The sequence below is a fragment of the Lissotriton vulgaris genome, chromosome 2_1 (assembly GCF_964263255.1).
Source record: "Lissotriton vulgaris chromosome 2_1, aLisVul1.2, whole genome shotgun sequence".
NCBI lineage: Eukaryota > Metazoa > Chordata > Amphibia > Caudata > Salamandridae > Lissotriton > Lissotriton vulgaris.
This window is the reverse complement of record NC_141687.1, coordinates 120,199,506-120,214,230: the sequence shown is the minus strand read 5'-3', so window position 1 is coordinate 120,214,230 and position 14,725 is coordinate 120,199,506. Positions and strand designations below refer to the sequence as shown.

General features: G+C 43.6%; 1 protein-coding gene across 1 annotated transcript in view; it reads right to left on the bottom strand.

Moving 5' to 3' along the window:
• IFT22 (intraflagellar transport 22) overlaps positions 1-14,725 on the bottom strand; it is a 105,759-nt gene that overhangs the window by 68,196 nt on the left and 22,838 nt on the right. The gene's annotated exons all lie outside the window — the stretch shown is intronic.

The following is a 14,725-nucleotide window of genomic DNA, read 5'->3' as shown; positions in this document are numbered from 1 at the left end:
TATGGGCTTAAATGCCCATAGGAATCAATGGGCATTACCGAATCGGTATTTACAGAATCGGTAAATACCGAATCTTAACGATTCGGTATTTACCGATTCTGTAATACCTACATCCCCCCCACTCTATTTTACCACTTCTTAAATACCGAATCGGTAAAATTCGGTATTTAAGAAGTGGTAAAATAAAATTCCCTACATCTAGGCCAAAGTGTTCGCAGAAACGCTTTAAGGCATGGGCAAAGTGGACAATAACCCAGGGAATCCACCTTTCAAGGGGCCCCCTGGCAGAGTAATATTTTTCTCTGCTAACCTCTGTTTATTTCTTTACCTCAACCACCAACCCTTTCACTGTCTACCTCTGACTCTGTCCCTCTCTAGCCAGTGTAGTCTTCAAGATTGTTGGGACATTGGGCAGGATATATTTCAGCTGTTTTTGTGTGATTCTGTTTGTGTAAGAGTTAAGTAATTCAATATTGTTTTGCATTATTCAGGCTTGAAATAGCAGAAAAAGTGTAATAAACTTCAGAGTGCTCCAAAACATGCCTGGTAGGGCTCCAAATATTTTTAAGATGACTCTGAATTATATTCAGGGACTTAATAGTGCATCTTAAATGTATAAGGATTATACATACATTAAGCATAGAAGTGCACATATTGTTTTCTTGAATTGTTTTCTGGAAATGAATGTACTTCGTCAACGAGAAATTAAATGTGTTTTGTATGAATGCTATTCCACCGTATATACGGAGAACAGAGGTATTGCTAAACTGAGAATTCTTGAACAGAACACGAATGATCAATCTTAACCCAGAGAAGGTAGATCTGATAGGAACCTCCTGGATGATTCTGGAAATGAAAAGATCTATCAGCCAGCTGGAAGTGGGGAAACACTGGGGGCAGACTCTCTGCCCACTGAGTTCATTGCTACATATCTTAACATACTGGTTACAGAATTACTGGAGATGGCACAGCAGTGAATGTTGATGGCAAATGCATTTTCTTCCACAAAGGAAGCAGTGATAATATCTCTCCATGAGTCAGTCAGCAATCCTTGGGAGATAAAATCCTATAGATCCTTCTACATGCTCAATGCGGTTTATACAACTCTCAGTAAACTAATAGTCAAACCCTGTTCCCTTTACCAACCAGTATGGTGCATGAGAATCAAAGTGGCTTTGAACCCAGATATAACAATACCTAAAATATTTGACTCTTTTCTTATGTCTCCTTCTACAACACTGGGGCTGCCATTACTGTTGATGGACGTGGAGAACACTTCTGACATGGTTAGTTGGTTGTAAGAAGTGCTCAAGTGACTGCATATTTTGAGGGAAACTCACTCAAATGGCTGCCTCTGTTTTACAGTGAACTGATGACCCGAGTCCGTACTGCATACATAGTTCCTGACAACTACCAGGCAGGGAGAGACACACAGAAAGGTTGTCCCATGTCCTGCATAATTTTTGCACTTATCATGGAACCCCTAGAAAACCTAATGTGGGGTATAAACATCGAAGTTGGAATCAAGCTATTGGGCATAGCACACGCAATCTAGTTAAATGCGGACGATTCCATGTAATACACATAAGATGTTATAGAAGGTCTGCAGATATTGAGAAAAGGGCTACAATTATTGGGCGTTGTGTAAATGTGGGAAAGGCTTGTGTAGATCTAGTCTGGCAGAAACAGGCTGCCTGGATGCCCTCTTAGGCCTGTGGTCAACATTACTGGGAATTGCACATGTTTAGGCACTTGAGGGCACGAATATTTCATGAAACATCTGACCTTGCAGTGGAAGAAACTCTGGAACATTGAAAGGAATTATAGCATTCTGGAGGACACCCCACTGTCTGTGATGGGGAGAATAGTCTTGATAAAATGGCAGCGCGAACTCACCTTCTGAATTTCCTTGCAATCATACCAATGAAACTACCTGGTAATAAACGGTCCAGAGAAGTAGACAGTGTGTTAGGCTCATTGATATGGGGTGTAAACTGATGCAGAGTTGCAATTCACGAACTCGGTCTCCATTGCAATGAGAGTGGGTTGTGGGATACCCGACTTACAATATAATCTGTCAGCACAGCTGCAATGAATTGCCAAATGGCTAGCAGACTCTCCAATACAGAAATCAGGAACATGCTGGTTGGGACCAGAAGAAACTACTGATTATATAGCTCATAGAGCGGGAAAAACATTCCACCGGCTGATAACATCTGCCTAAATACTGTTGATGCAGATGCCTTAGGGGAATGAAGGCGAAGACATCCATAATCCGATCTCAGTTATCCCAGGGATAGACCCTTTTACAAGAAAGCAGGATTTGCAGACATGGACGGGTAGTACTGGATAAGCTGGGTGACTTACAGGTGATTCACTCAGGACAATGACGTCTTCACCCTCAAGTGCCACCTGTAAACAAAAATCAGCACAGCGGGCACCAGTTCTCTACTAAACCAAGACAAACTACTGCCTCCAAAAAGTGACTTCAGAGTAGCCTTTCAAATCCTCTGCTCATCCATCTGCACGGTGTTAACACCCTATTTCCTAGCTTTGCAGACTCCACAGTGACTGCTTCACCCACCTGAAGGGAAATCTACAAGCATCAGCATGCCTCGTCAAGGACCTGAATATATAGGACATCACCCTGCTTCCATTGCTATCCCGAACAATCTCAAAGCCATCATGATCAGCACCTTTAATTAGCTGGCTGACAAGCACAACCCCTTTGCTGGAGCTTGCTAGAAAAACAAAAATTAGAGCAGGAGGCATTCTCCATCTCTGCACCTGGGATTTGTAACAACATCCCCATTCCCATCAGGACCCCAACATTTACTCCTTGAGCATATTCTTTACCCTGTACAGGGTTTTGCTGTCTTTCGGCTCAGTTTGCCTATACCAGGGATACTCGCTGTACAGAACCACCACAGCTTACGGTGTGGAAATGTGCTTCTTAACGAGCACACCGGTGCAGGGGTCACCCTTCTCTGTCCATGGGTCCTTAGACCAACAAAATAGAGATTGGCACTGAAGCTGGAATTCAAATAACAAGTTTATTAATCACTCATGCGTGGGACTACGTCCACCCAGCACTCTCAAGTGCTGCCTGAGGTAGTACATTGAAGTCACAGGACACAGGCCTAATATACAGATTTTTCTGCACTGGTAATCATGTGGATACAAATAGAAGGTACAGGCCTTTACAGTTACTGACAAGCATGGGCAGATGGGAAATCAATTAGTCAGCAAAGTGGTAGGGGGAGCAGGAGTGTTTATGGCAGCACTAAGAGATTGACAGTTGAGTCTGAGACAGGTGTTCTGGCAGCTACAAACTCTTTATCATGCATATTGCTTTTAGATGAGTCAGGAAGTCAACTAAACTAGACAGCACAGGCAGGGAAAAAGATGAGCAGCGGAGGATGGGAGCAGTACAAAGCCAACAAATGGATGCCACAACCAAGATGGTTTCAGCTTATTCCAGATTTTCACAGACAACCCTTTTAGCATATGCTGAAGACATTTTTTTATACTTTTGAAGGAATACGAAAAATATCATTGACATCGATCTGCATCATTTCATTAATTTCTTGATCATTTGCTAGTCGGGCATTTACATTCTTAACATTCTGTTTAGTCGGTATACACGAGGTGCAAGTAGAAACACAAAGGGAACAAAGCATTGGGTCGCATTGAATACATAGGCAACAAGTAAAAAGAATAGCAACAATTATACATAGGGCTGAAAATAATTTCCAGCCCCATACAGTAAACATGTTCCATAGCCATCCAGTCAAAGTCCGAGTCCCTGAATCCTGGTAGATTTCATTGGCTATTTTGTGCATCTTAGAGATTGCATCAAAAACAGAAGGGGCGTGGTCAGGGATATAAATGCAGCAGCTACTCCCAATAATGCGACATGCTCCACCAAGGTCAGCCAGGATGACATCAAAGACCATCCTATTTTGGAGCATCATAATTCTCGCAATTTGTAGTTCTGTGATATTTCCAAGCACCATTGCTGTCTGATTGGTTACAGCCTCTACAACACGTGTCAAGCATTGGATCTTTCTGCTGTTTAAGGCTGTACCAACAAAGAAGAATAGTCCCAAATTAAAGTCATTATACTGCTGTAGTGCAGTATCAGTTTCATCCAACTCATTATTGTTTATTGTCCTCTTGAATCGACTCTTAGAAATGTCACTATACAGTTTATAGTCTTTATGGTAGGATGCAGGTGCCAAAAACACAGGTGGAAGCAAAAAGGACACATAGCAGATGCCGGACCAACCAATAGGTAGATGATAATAACCTTTACTTCCGCAAATGAAATAGGTATTGTATGAGGACAAAAAACTGCTATTGTTCATTCCAGTAATATTTAACAGTAAAGTACAGTCACTATTTCCCACAGGGATATTGCCAATACTGCTTACACAAAGATCCGCTTGAGCTCTAGTAACAGCAATAACAGGAGGCCCATTTCTTTTTATGGTTCGAGTGTTGTGGAAAACATAGTGTGTAGAGTAATTTGCTTGACGATACTCCTTTATTTCTCATACAGTTCTTTTAGCTTGTGGATCTCCTTCCTCATCAGGGTAACAGATTTATTCAACTGAGCGTTAAGTCTACCTACATCAAAATTAGTAATATTAGTGATATGAGAAGCCCACAATAGTGCAAACCACATGAATACATATACGAATACTTACTCAAAGCCAGGAACATAGATACAACTCTGGGACATTGAGATGGTCAACAATATTATCACAGTGTGCTCATGACAAGTTAGAAGGTGGAAGATATGGGTGCAAACGTGTGAGAATGTATCTGCCAGCAGAGGAGACTTATCCCGCAGGATACATGAATAAATTAAGGATGAGTGCATTGCTATGGCAAAATACACATACATGGAGTGGTGAACAATGCCACCTCACTTTGATGTGTTACCTGAGAAACCATCTGTCACAGAACAAGCTCTGAAGAGTTCAACTACTACTGCTGCCAGCTTCATCCTTTTGGAACCAGTTGTGTGAATGTTGCTGAGATGACACAGTTTGGTGGGCCATTTCATTCTTCCTTCTATACTCCTTAATATGGTTGCTCTGCTGCCAGTAGCTATCAGATTGGCCGTACAGCTAGTTGTCTCTGTCAAACAGTGATACCTATAATCAGTTACATGAGAAGTGCTGAAGCTATGATTTCTTCCCATTCCATCACATTTCTGGGCGTTGGCAGGGACAATGAAATTGGTCAATTTCCGAGTCCATCTATATACTAGCCACTTCTTGATTGAGAAGGGCATTTTTCCAAATTCGATCTGGAGGGCTGCACTTGCTTTTGGTCTGTATGCCAGAAATAGTTTCACATGGAGATGTACCTCTTCTGCAAGGATGAGTATTCCATGTTTGGTGAAGTGGAGCATTTTAGTATCAGCCACCTTTCCGGTTCTGGTGGCCTTTGTCAGTGCAGTCACCTAATGGTCACTCCTTGTGGAGCGGGTGTATCTGATGGGGAGTCCTGTGCAGTTGCACAGAAGAAATACCTGTGTGCGACTGCCACAGGATACACCTGTGTGGATTGTCCCTTGCTGCATACTTGAGGCATGTGTGGCATGTAGCGGATGGCTTGTAATGTATGCAGAGATGATAGAATTCAGCTTTTAGGGATAAGAGACCTGTAATATCAGGAGCTACTTGTGGAGAGAATCACTGTTGGTGCTGGGTGCCCAGATGTTCAAGTTGCCAACAAGTCTAAGATTTAACCGGAGATGCATTCACATGCAGTAACATCTTTGGCAATCAAAGAAGACACATGATGCATACAAACATTCAGAGGTGCCAGAACATAACTCAATAGCGCAAAAACACATAATGCATAAGAACACATTTAGAGGTGTACTAAAACCACACAATTGCGCAAAACTTACATAAGCCACCACTTGTGGCAGTCCCTAGGCCAACTGGCCTTGTTGGGGCTAGGAAGCCCTGTGTCCAAATGTCAGGGGCCTAAACGGTGCAGCTGCCCACTAATTGCTGGGCAGCTGGGAATAAATAATGATGGGGCCACGTGGGAGCCACACAGGCTCTGAGCAACTTGTGTCCCCCAAAAGCCTCACAGGGCTCTAAACATCCATGTGGGCAGGGAGCCTCTCAAGGCTCAACAAATATGCCCCCACAAGCCTCTCTGGGTTCCAAAAAGAATGCCCCCAGAGCCTATCTAGGCTCTAAACACAACTGGGGGCGGGGAGCCTCTCGGGCTCTTCCACAAATCAACAATGGCCCCGGGCGCGGGGGACTCGGAGCCTCGCAGGCTCTGCATACTATGCTGCCACTGGGGGGTGGGGGGGGACGGGCACCGGCAATGTGCCCCGGCGCCCCCCCTCTCCTTACAAGCACACCACGGGCTCCCCACTCACCGGGACATGGGGCGGGGGCTCCTCCTCCACTGCTTGGGCTGAAGCTTCTTCTCGAGCAGCGCGGGGCTCTCCTTCTCCATCGGAGCCCCGCATGCACTCCCGCCGCTCTTCTCTCGCTGCTGGGCCCCCGGCAGTCAGGGGCTCTCCCGCGCTTCACCGGGACGTCCTGGGAGGCGGGACCCTCCCTCTGGGGCCGTACAGTGATTGGGCGACCGCGCAGCTTCCGGGTCACTTCGGAGCTCCGCCCACGTCCGGGTGTCTGGTGCCTGGCTTCCTGAACTGAGGGCTGCCAATGGCAGCGCGGCCCTTGGTAGGGAGGCGGGCGCAGCACCTTCTCGTGGATCTCCGGGCCAGCGGTATCAACAAAAATAGAAGCAGCAAATCCCGGGTGGGCACTGGCCTTCATGAGGTACCCTTAAATCGAGGTGGGCACTCGTAAACCAATAAAGCACACAGCAAATGCCGGGTGGGCACCGGCTTGGAAATAGGAGCGCTCCCAAGCGCAACCAGCAAAAGTAAAGCGCTCTCAGCGCTAGGGCAGAGATGAAGCGCTCACAGGTGCTTGGAAGGAAAGTAAAGCGTTCCCTGGCGCTTTGAGGACAGTACAGCGCTTCCCAGCGCTATGGGACAAAATAAAGCGCTCTCCCAGCGCTATAAGCAATAAAGCAGCCCCCATGAGTGAAGGGGGCAGCAGAGCCAGCAGAAAGTCTTTCAGGGGTCCAGGACAAGTCTATCAGGGGTCCAGGACAAGTCCATCAGGTATCCAGGGGCTGGGCAGGGCCCAGGGATTCCCCTGGGCCCAAGCAGCAGCACGCCCCTGGCAGGATTCAAGTTGAAAACAAGAACATTTTGGAAGGTGACACAGCCCCTTTTTATACTATAAAATCCTTTGTGTAAAGGGTGCAGGCAGTGTGAGAACCAGCTAGAACTGGTTATAGGGAACTCCTTTCAGTGTGAGGGGCAGAGGCAACAGTCGCCCAGCAGGAGGTGGAGTCAGCATTGTGGCAGGCAGGCACAGCCCTCTTCACTCCCAGGTGCTATCTCCTCCCACTTCCCCGGCAGCAGATGCAGCCTTTCATCCACGGGCTGACTCAGACAACCTCCTGGGGCTCCCCAGCCCCTGTCACCCTCAAACCAGACAGTCAATCCACAAGCAGGCCCAGGCACTCCTGAACCAGGCTCACCAGCCAATCACACGCCAGACACAAATTACACAAATATGCCAACTTCTAAAAGTGGCACTTCTACACTAGACACACTCATGCCGCATATATCATTATGCAGCATTCAATCTCACGAGTTTGCATATACCAAACTCGACCCTGCACTCCCCACACATCAGGAACTACCATGGGCATACATATTCTCCCATTCCTATGGGAGGGCAGGTCACTCACCACACATATACAGAGAGCTCACGCACTTTACACTGTACCAGAGTGAAAAAGTGCGCAGAGGCCTAAAATCACCAACACCAGGTCACAGAAACAGGCTAGGAAAAAGCAAAAAGTCTCGGGATGAACCTGCCAAAAGGGCCGGGTCCAACACTCCTAGAGTGCTGTTCGTGTATGGGTGGTGTGGTAGGTGACCTGCTTGGATGATGCTGTATCAGGCTATATGAAGCAACCAAGTTTGAGTCCATTTACCCTGAGTTTAATGAGGAATGGCTTAAGTTCCATTATTGTTTCTTACTGCATGCTGTTCTGATGACGTCATAACACGTGGATGTGTGCAGGAACAGACTGAATGAAATAGAGCTAGTGTTGGAGTTTTGATTGTGTGGAGATTTGGCAGCCTGACCGTGCAAAGGACCACACTTTATGCTCTATCTCGGTAGGCTAAATAGGTCTAGATGGATAAGTCCAGTGGTTGAACACATTCAACTTGCTAGTTGCAGTAGGTAGTATCTTTCCTTGGCAAAGATAAGTTCTCTCTGCCATGGAGCTGGGAGCCTGCAACATTCAAAATTGAGAGTTGTAAGAGTCTGCATGGTTGCTGCTTTCCAATCCAGCAGGGTGATCAGTAGATAAGCTGCAATTGGTATTCTAACATTTGGAAGAAAGAAAGAAAGAAAGAAAGAAAGAAAGAAAGAAAGAAAGAAAGAAAGAAAGAAAGAAAGAAAGAAAGAAAGAAAGAAAGAAAGAAAGAAAGAAAGAAAGAAAGAAACAAAGACAGAAAGAAAGAGACTTAGTTTGTCCTTAACTGTTTAGGCATGGGCAGATAGTGCCAGAGTAGCTTATTTGTTCAGGCATAGTTCTAGTATTATTCTTTTCTAGCCAAGGTTATGCAAAAAAATGCATAGTTAGAGTTTTATAAAAATAATATGCTTTTGGATACTGCCAAGGTGATTCAGTAAGAAGTTCCATAAAGAGCTGGCCATTGTCTTTTTGGGGATATCAGGAGAGTTTACCGGAGGTTCTCAAGGCAGTACAGTATGAGGCTTCTCTTTAGAGGATTCTCAGCAGTGCCAAAAAGAGTTTTGTGTTTCAGCATTAGAACATTAAATTGCATATGGGTTGCCAGAGCAGGCTTCATCAAGTTATGGAATTGTGTGCACTTTTAGGCAGTTTAAAGAATGCTCTTACTGCAGAATCCTGCAGCGCGGATAGCTTGCTGACATTCCTTACAGAGGTCCCACCAGCAGGGCATTGCACAATCCATTTTAGTACATATACACACTCTAGCAACAGTTGATAGTAATGTGAACGTTTCTCAGGAGTTTGAGTTGGCATTTCGAAGACTAAATGATCTGATTGAGTTGACTAGCCATAGAAAAGCACTCCTCATAGAACACCACAAGAGGTGTACCCTTTGCTTTGGTCTGAATACCAACCATTCTCACTATAAATGGCCTACAACTGGCACTACAGGCAACCAATGATACTTACTGATTAATAGGAACTCTGTTTTAGAGGTGTTCAGTCCAAGTCAGCTTCCAATGTCCATTCCGGAAAACAGTTAAAAATCCCTGACACTTTCTGCCGTCAGCATCACTATTTAGCCAGAGTACAGTACTTGTGGGAAATCTACGTAGGTATGAAAATGTCACTCATGCTATCTATAAGCTCGTATAAGGGTTGAAAGTATACATTACAAAAGATGTAAAGAAACTTGAACCTTGAATCACCTCATAGTTAACATTTTCTGGGTCGAATTATTCTGAGCTCACCACGCCTATATGGCTACGATCGTGCAGGAAAGATTATAGCCATTTCAATACCATCTAACTCAGTGGTTCCCAAACTTTTGGCTCCTGAGGACCCACATTGAGTCAGCACTGGAAGCCGGGGACCCCCAAACAATCTGTATGATTTAAATTAAAAAACATTAAAACAGTAATTTGAAGAAAAAAAACACAGGTGTGCACACAAAACAAATAGTCGAATTACTAAGGATTTTAGTATTTTATATTAAATAGCAGCCCGCCCCGACGTTGTCCGGGTATGAATTGCTGCCGGCCAGTAGTATATTGTTTTGTAGGATTTCGTTTTGATAGCATTTCTTATCTGTGACAGGCCTGTGAAACGCTCCGATTCACAGTGCACTGCTGATGCACTTAAGAGTGCGCATTCACTAGTGTGTGAACTCAAGTTTCCTTACTTTCTTTTTCCTTGCAATATCATATAGCGTGAACTCCACAACATGGCATGAGCACAATTTACATTACAGAAGAACACATTAATTTGTGGTAGGCACGGGGAGACAAAGCAATTTGCCTGGAATCACAGGATGTTGACCTGATGCCGAGATTCGAACGTAGCTCCCCAGCTCTAAAGTTCGCAATTTTAGAACTTGTGGCGGGAGGTGTGTCTAAAAGTGTATGTCGGTGCTGGCCATCAATGAGAGAGACCTGTGCATTTTTCAAATCGGTGGTGAAAAAATATGAGTATGTTGCTGGAGATGTGGGCCGCCGTGCCACCAATGTACTTACCGGGGGAGGGTAAACACCCATTATTCCGCAACTTTCTTTCCGCAGACCATCACTCCGCATACTTTCATTATGAAAGTACCATGACTCCGCAATGCCATTATAACGCATGGCATTACATTTTATATGCTTTTACCACGCATACATTTACAACGAAATTCATTGTAAATGCATGAATGGTAAAAGCATGTTTTTTTTTTAATGTTCGGATAAGGTAAGTATAGGTATAGGGGTATACGTTTTGGGGTACTGAGGTATATGTTTTGGGGTGTTTGGGTATTTAAAGGGTTCAGATATAGTTTTGGGTTATGGGGTACAGGGGTCGTTTTAGCGTTTAGGGATAGGTATGGGTTTTGGGGTACAGGCGTATTTTTAGGGTTCAGGGCTAGGTTTGGGTTTTGGGGTATAGGGTTAGGTTTGGGTTTTGGGGTACAGGGGTATTTTTAGGGTTCAGGGCTAGGTTTGGGTTTTAGGGGAACAGGGGTATTTTAGGGTTCAGGGGTAGGTTTGTGTTTTGGGGTACAGGGTTATTTTTATGGTTCAGGGCTAGGTTTGGGTTTTGGGGTGCAGGGGTATTTTTAGGGTTCAGGGGTAGGTTTGTGTTTTGGGGTACAGGGTTATTTTTGTGGTTCAGGGCTAGGTTTGGGGTTGCAGGGGTATTTTTAGGGTTCGGGGGTAGGTTTGGTTTTTGGGGTACAGGGGTATTTTTAGGATTTAGGTATAGGTTTGGGTTTTGGGGTACATGGGATATTTATAGGGTTAAGATGGGTTAGTGTTTAAGGGTGTTGGGGTATTTTAAGGAGTAAGGGTGGGTTTTGATTATGGGGTGCAGGGGTATTTAAAGGGAGCAGGGTGAACACCCGGATACGATATGAGACATGGCATGAAGGGCGGAATGTAAAAACAACAATGGATAGACAGAATGCAGAACAATGTCATACAAACACCCCAATACAGAGATTTGGGCCTAAATCCATCATTTTCTTTGCACTCCACATCACCTCAGTAATGACCCTGTGCCTCATGGGAACATTCCAGGCCAAAATGCCAAGCCTTTTCTTTCCTGGACCGGACTCAATCATCCTAGGACCAATTTCTGGCTATCAGCTGTCTTCAGCCAGGATAGATAGACTCCAGTGGTGTGCAGAGCATGGGACTCACGTCTGAGCATACCCATCCCACTCGGGGTGACAAATGCAAAAACAACAGTTGATGGACAGAGTCCAGAACAATGTCATACATTCATCCCAGTTCAGAGATCTGGGCCTAAATCCATCGTTTTTTTGCACTTCACACCAACCCAGTTCAGATATGGCCATATGCAAATCAGCCTTGACCCTGGGCCTCATGGGAACAGTCCAGCCCGAAGGGTGGAAATACCACACACCCCCAGCATTTGTCACGTCCCCACAGCACAAGGCAGACACGCCCACAAGGGACTACTTTGCTGGCACGATTCTTTTACTTTTTAAATGTATATGGTGAGCGTCTGCATAGCCTATGTCCTTCTGCTGCAACTGCCCTTTCCAATGCTTTTTTGGGTGTTGTGATTGGTGCTGTGGTTCCTGAGATTACCCACCTCAAAGGTTTTTGGCTCTCTCTTTATTATATTAGTATGGATATATATATATATATATATATATATATATATATATATATATATATATATATATATATATATATATATATTCACTGAAAAAACCATAGGTTTCACACCAGTTATAGTTAGCTGGAAATTTTACTGACATAAAACCATTGAAATTCCCACGTTATAGTTAGTCGGACTCACTATAACTTGCGCGTGCAATGCACTGCTGATGACATCACATATTACATCACTCATGACATGGTGAGTGACATCACTCATGACATCACTGATGACACCATCCAGTGAATATGTGTCTTTCTGAAAAATAAATATTAGTGAGTTATGTTTAAATATTTAAATACATATATTAGTGTTTCACTTTGTGTATAAGTGGCTACATGTGTTGATAAGTAGCTACATGCGTATGTATATGGGTTATTTGATATTTTTATTAGTATCAGTTTGAGTGTCTATATGGTTTGGTGGGGGTATTACTTAGCACATAGATGCATGAGTGACTGACTCTTTGTTTGTATGTGTTTTGAAGACAGCATATGTACAGGACTGTATGGGTGGATGAGTGTCTATATGTGTTTGTTAGTGAGTGAATGACTGTCTCACTAGTGTCTTTATCAGTAACTACATATGTTTTAATCTAGTATATGTGAATATTGATGTATATAAGTGAGTATATGTGAGAGTAAGAGATTGTAAGAGTTCCTGTTTAAATAAGTATGTGTTTCTATAAGTGATTGTTTAAGAGAATAAATATGTGTAATTTTCAATAGAAGTAAGGTGGAAGTGTGTGTATAACTCTATATTCAAATAAATTGTTGTTCAATAGTTTATTTACACGTGTGAATATGTGTGTGAGTAACTTTTGGATGAATGTCGGTGTGTAACAGGATGTATAGGTGTATCTCTTCATATGATGAGTGAGTATATGTATGAGTGACTATATAGAACTGTTGGTGAATGAGTGGATGTGTATATAGATAGTGGAAGTACAGAATTGCTTGTTGTAACTGATATAGGTATGTCCATTTTTAAAAAATTTCAGTTTCTATTTTTGAATATGTGTCTCAAGGGTTACTTTACACTGAGAGGAGGTCTGTCACTGTGTCACAAGGATGGTGTCATCAGTGATGTCATGAGTGATGTCACTCACCATGTCATGAGTGATGTAATATGTGATGTCATCAGCAGTGCATTGCACGCGCAAGTTATAGTGAGTCCGACTAACTATAACGTGGGAATTTCAATGGTTTTATGTCAGTAAAATTTCCAGCTAACTATAACTGGTGTGAAACCTATGGTTTTTTCAGTGAATTTAATAGGTTTTTTAAATGCTAATTCCTAACTATAACCGGTGTGAAACCTATGTTTTTTTCAGTGAATTTCATAGGTTTTTTAAATGCTAATTCCTAACTATAACTGGTGTGAAACCTATGTTTTTTTCAGTGAATTTCATAGGTTTTGTTAATGCTAATTCCTAACTATAAGTTTCACTTTATAAATAAGACTGTTAGCACTCTAGTTGTTCTTTTTAACACTCTGGTACATTCTGTCATTGGGCTACAGTTGGGCTACATCTAGTTGAAATTTGGGCTACATTTACAATTTTTGGTCTCTGGTGGCCATCTTTGGGCTACATTGGGCTACTTTGGGCTACATTTGGGCTACATTTGGGCTCTAACATATATTAAGCCCAATGTAGCACAATACATATTTTTATTAAGTTAATTTTTTTACAAACCACTTCAGAATAGGGCTACCTGTCCCTACAATTATCCCATTTTTTTTTTTTAATTTTTGGGGGGAGCGCTCCCAGAGCGCGCCCCGAAGTGCGCCCCGAAAAGCGTATTTCTGAAAAGCGCCCGCTGGCGCGCTCCGGGGAGCGTCCCGTGAGCGCCAATATCGCAAACGAAAACATGATCGTGACGTTCGCGTAGCCGCGACCGCGTGATACGCACGGCGTAAGCGCACCCGGAAGTACTCGCGCGAATACGATCGTGCAACGTAGGCGTCTGACACGCTTACGCGGCGCGCCTCTGGCCGCGCCCCGCGGCGCGTCGCGTAAGCGCGTCGTGTCATGTGACCAGAAAATAACACTTTTCATTGGTTCATAACAGTTTTGGTTTCATAATGATGAAGCCCATGGTCATGTGACCTGTAAATAACACTTTTCATTGGTTCAATAATTATTTTTTTCTAAATTTAGAGAAACCCACCCATTTCTCTCACTATTGATTTGCACTTGGAGAAAGCAAGAGGTGTTTTGTGAATTTTGAACTCATACTTTCCTGATCTACAACAATGACTGCAAGGGAGTCCTCCAGCAGTGATTCAGATGGATTTGTGCAAGAGGACCCTCCTCACCAGAAAACAAAGAACCACTTCATCTGGAAATTTTATGACATCCCTGAAGGACAAAAAAAAGTTAATGCAAGTAAAGTAACTTGTAAAATATGTGGAAGTATTTTATCCAGAGGCAATCCTCTAAAAAAATACAGCTTTGGAAATGCCAATTTAATTAGGCATGTCAAAAGAAGACACCCCAACAATTACTCCAGGGAGAGTGTCAGGGAGCTGGCAGAGAAGGCACGAAGAGATGGTAGCAGCACCTCCACTGGTGGAGCAACACCTTCAGGTTCAACACGTGCAAGAATGGTCCCTAACATCCAGCCGGTATTTGCAGGAATAAAATTTTTATGCAAGGACTGTGACGAACTACTCTGTTACGGGGAGCAGAGCGTTGAACTCATTGCAATAAAGAAACAGGAACACCAATGCT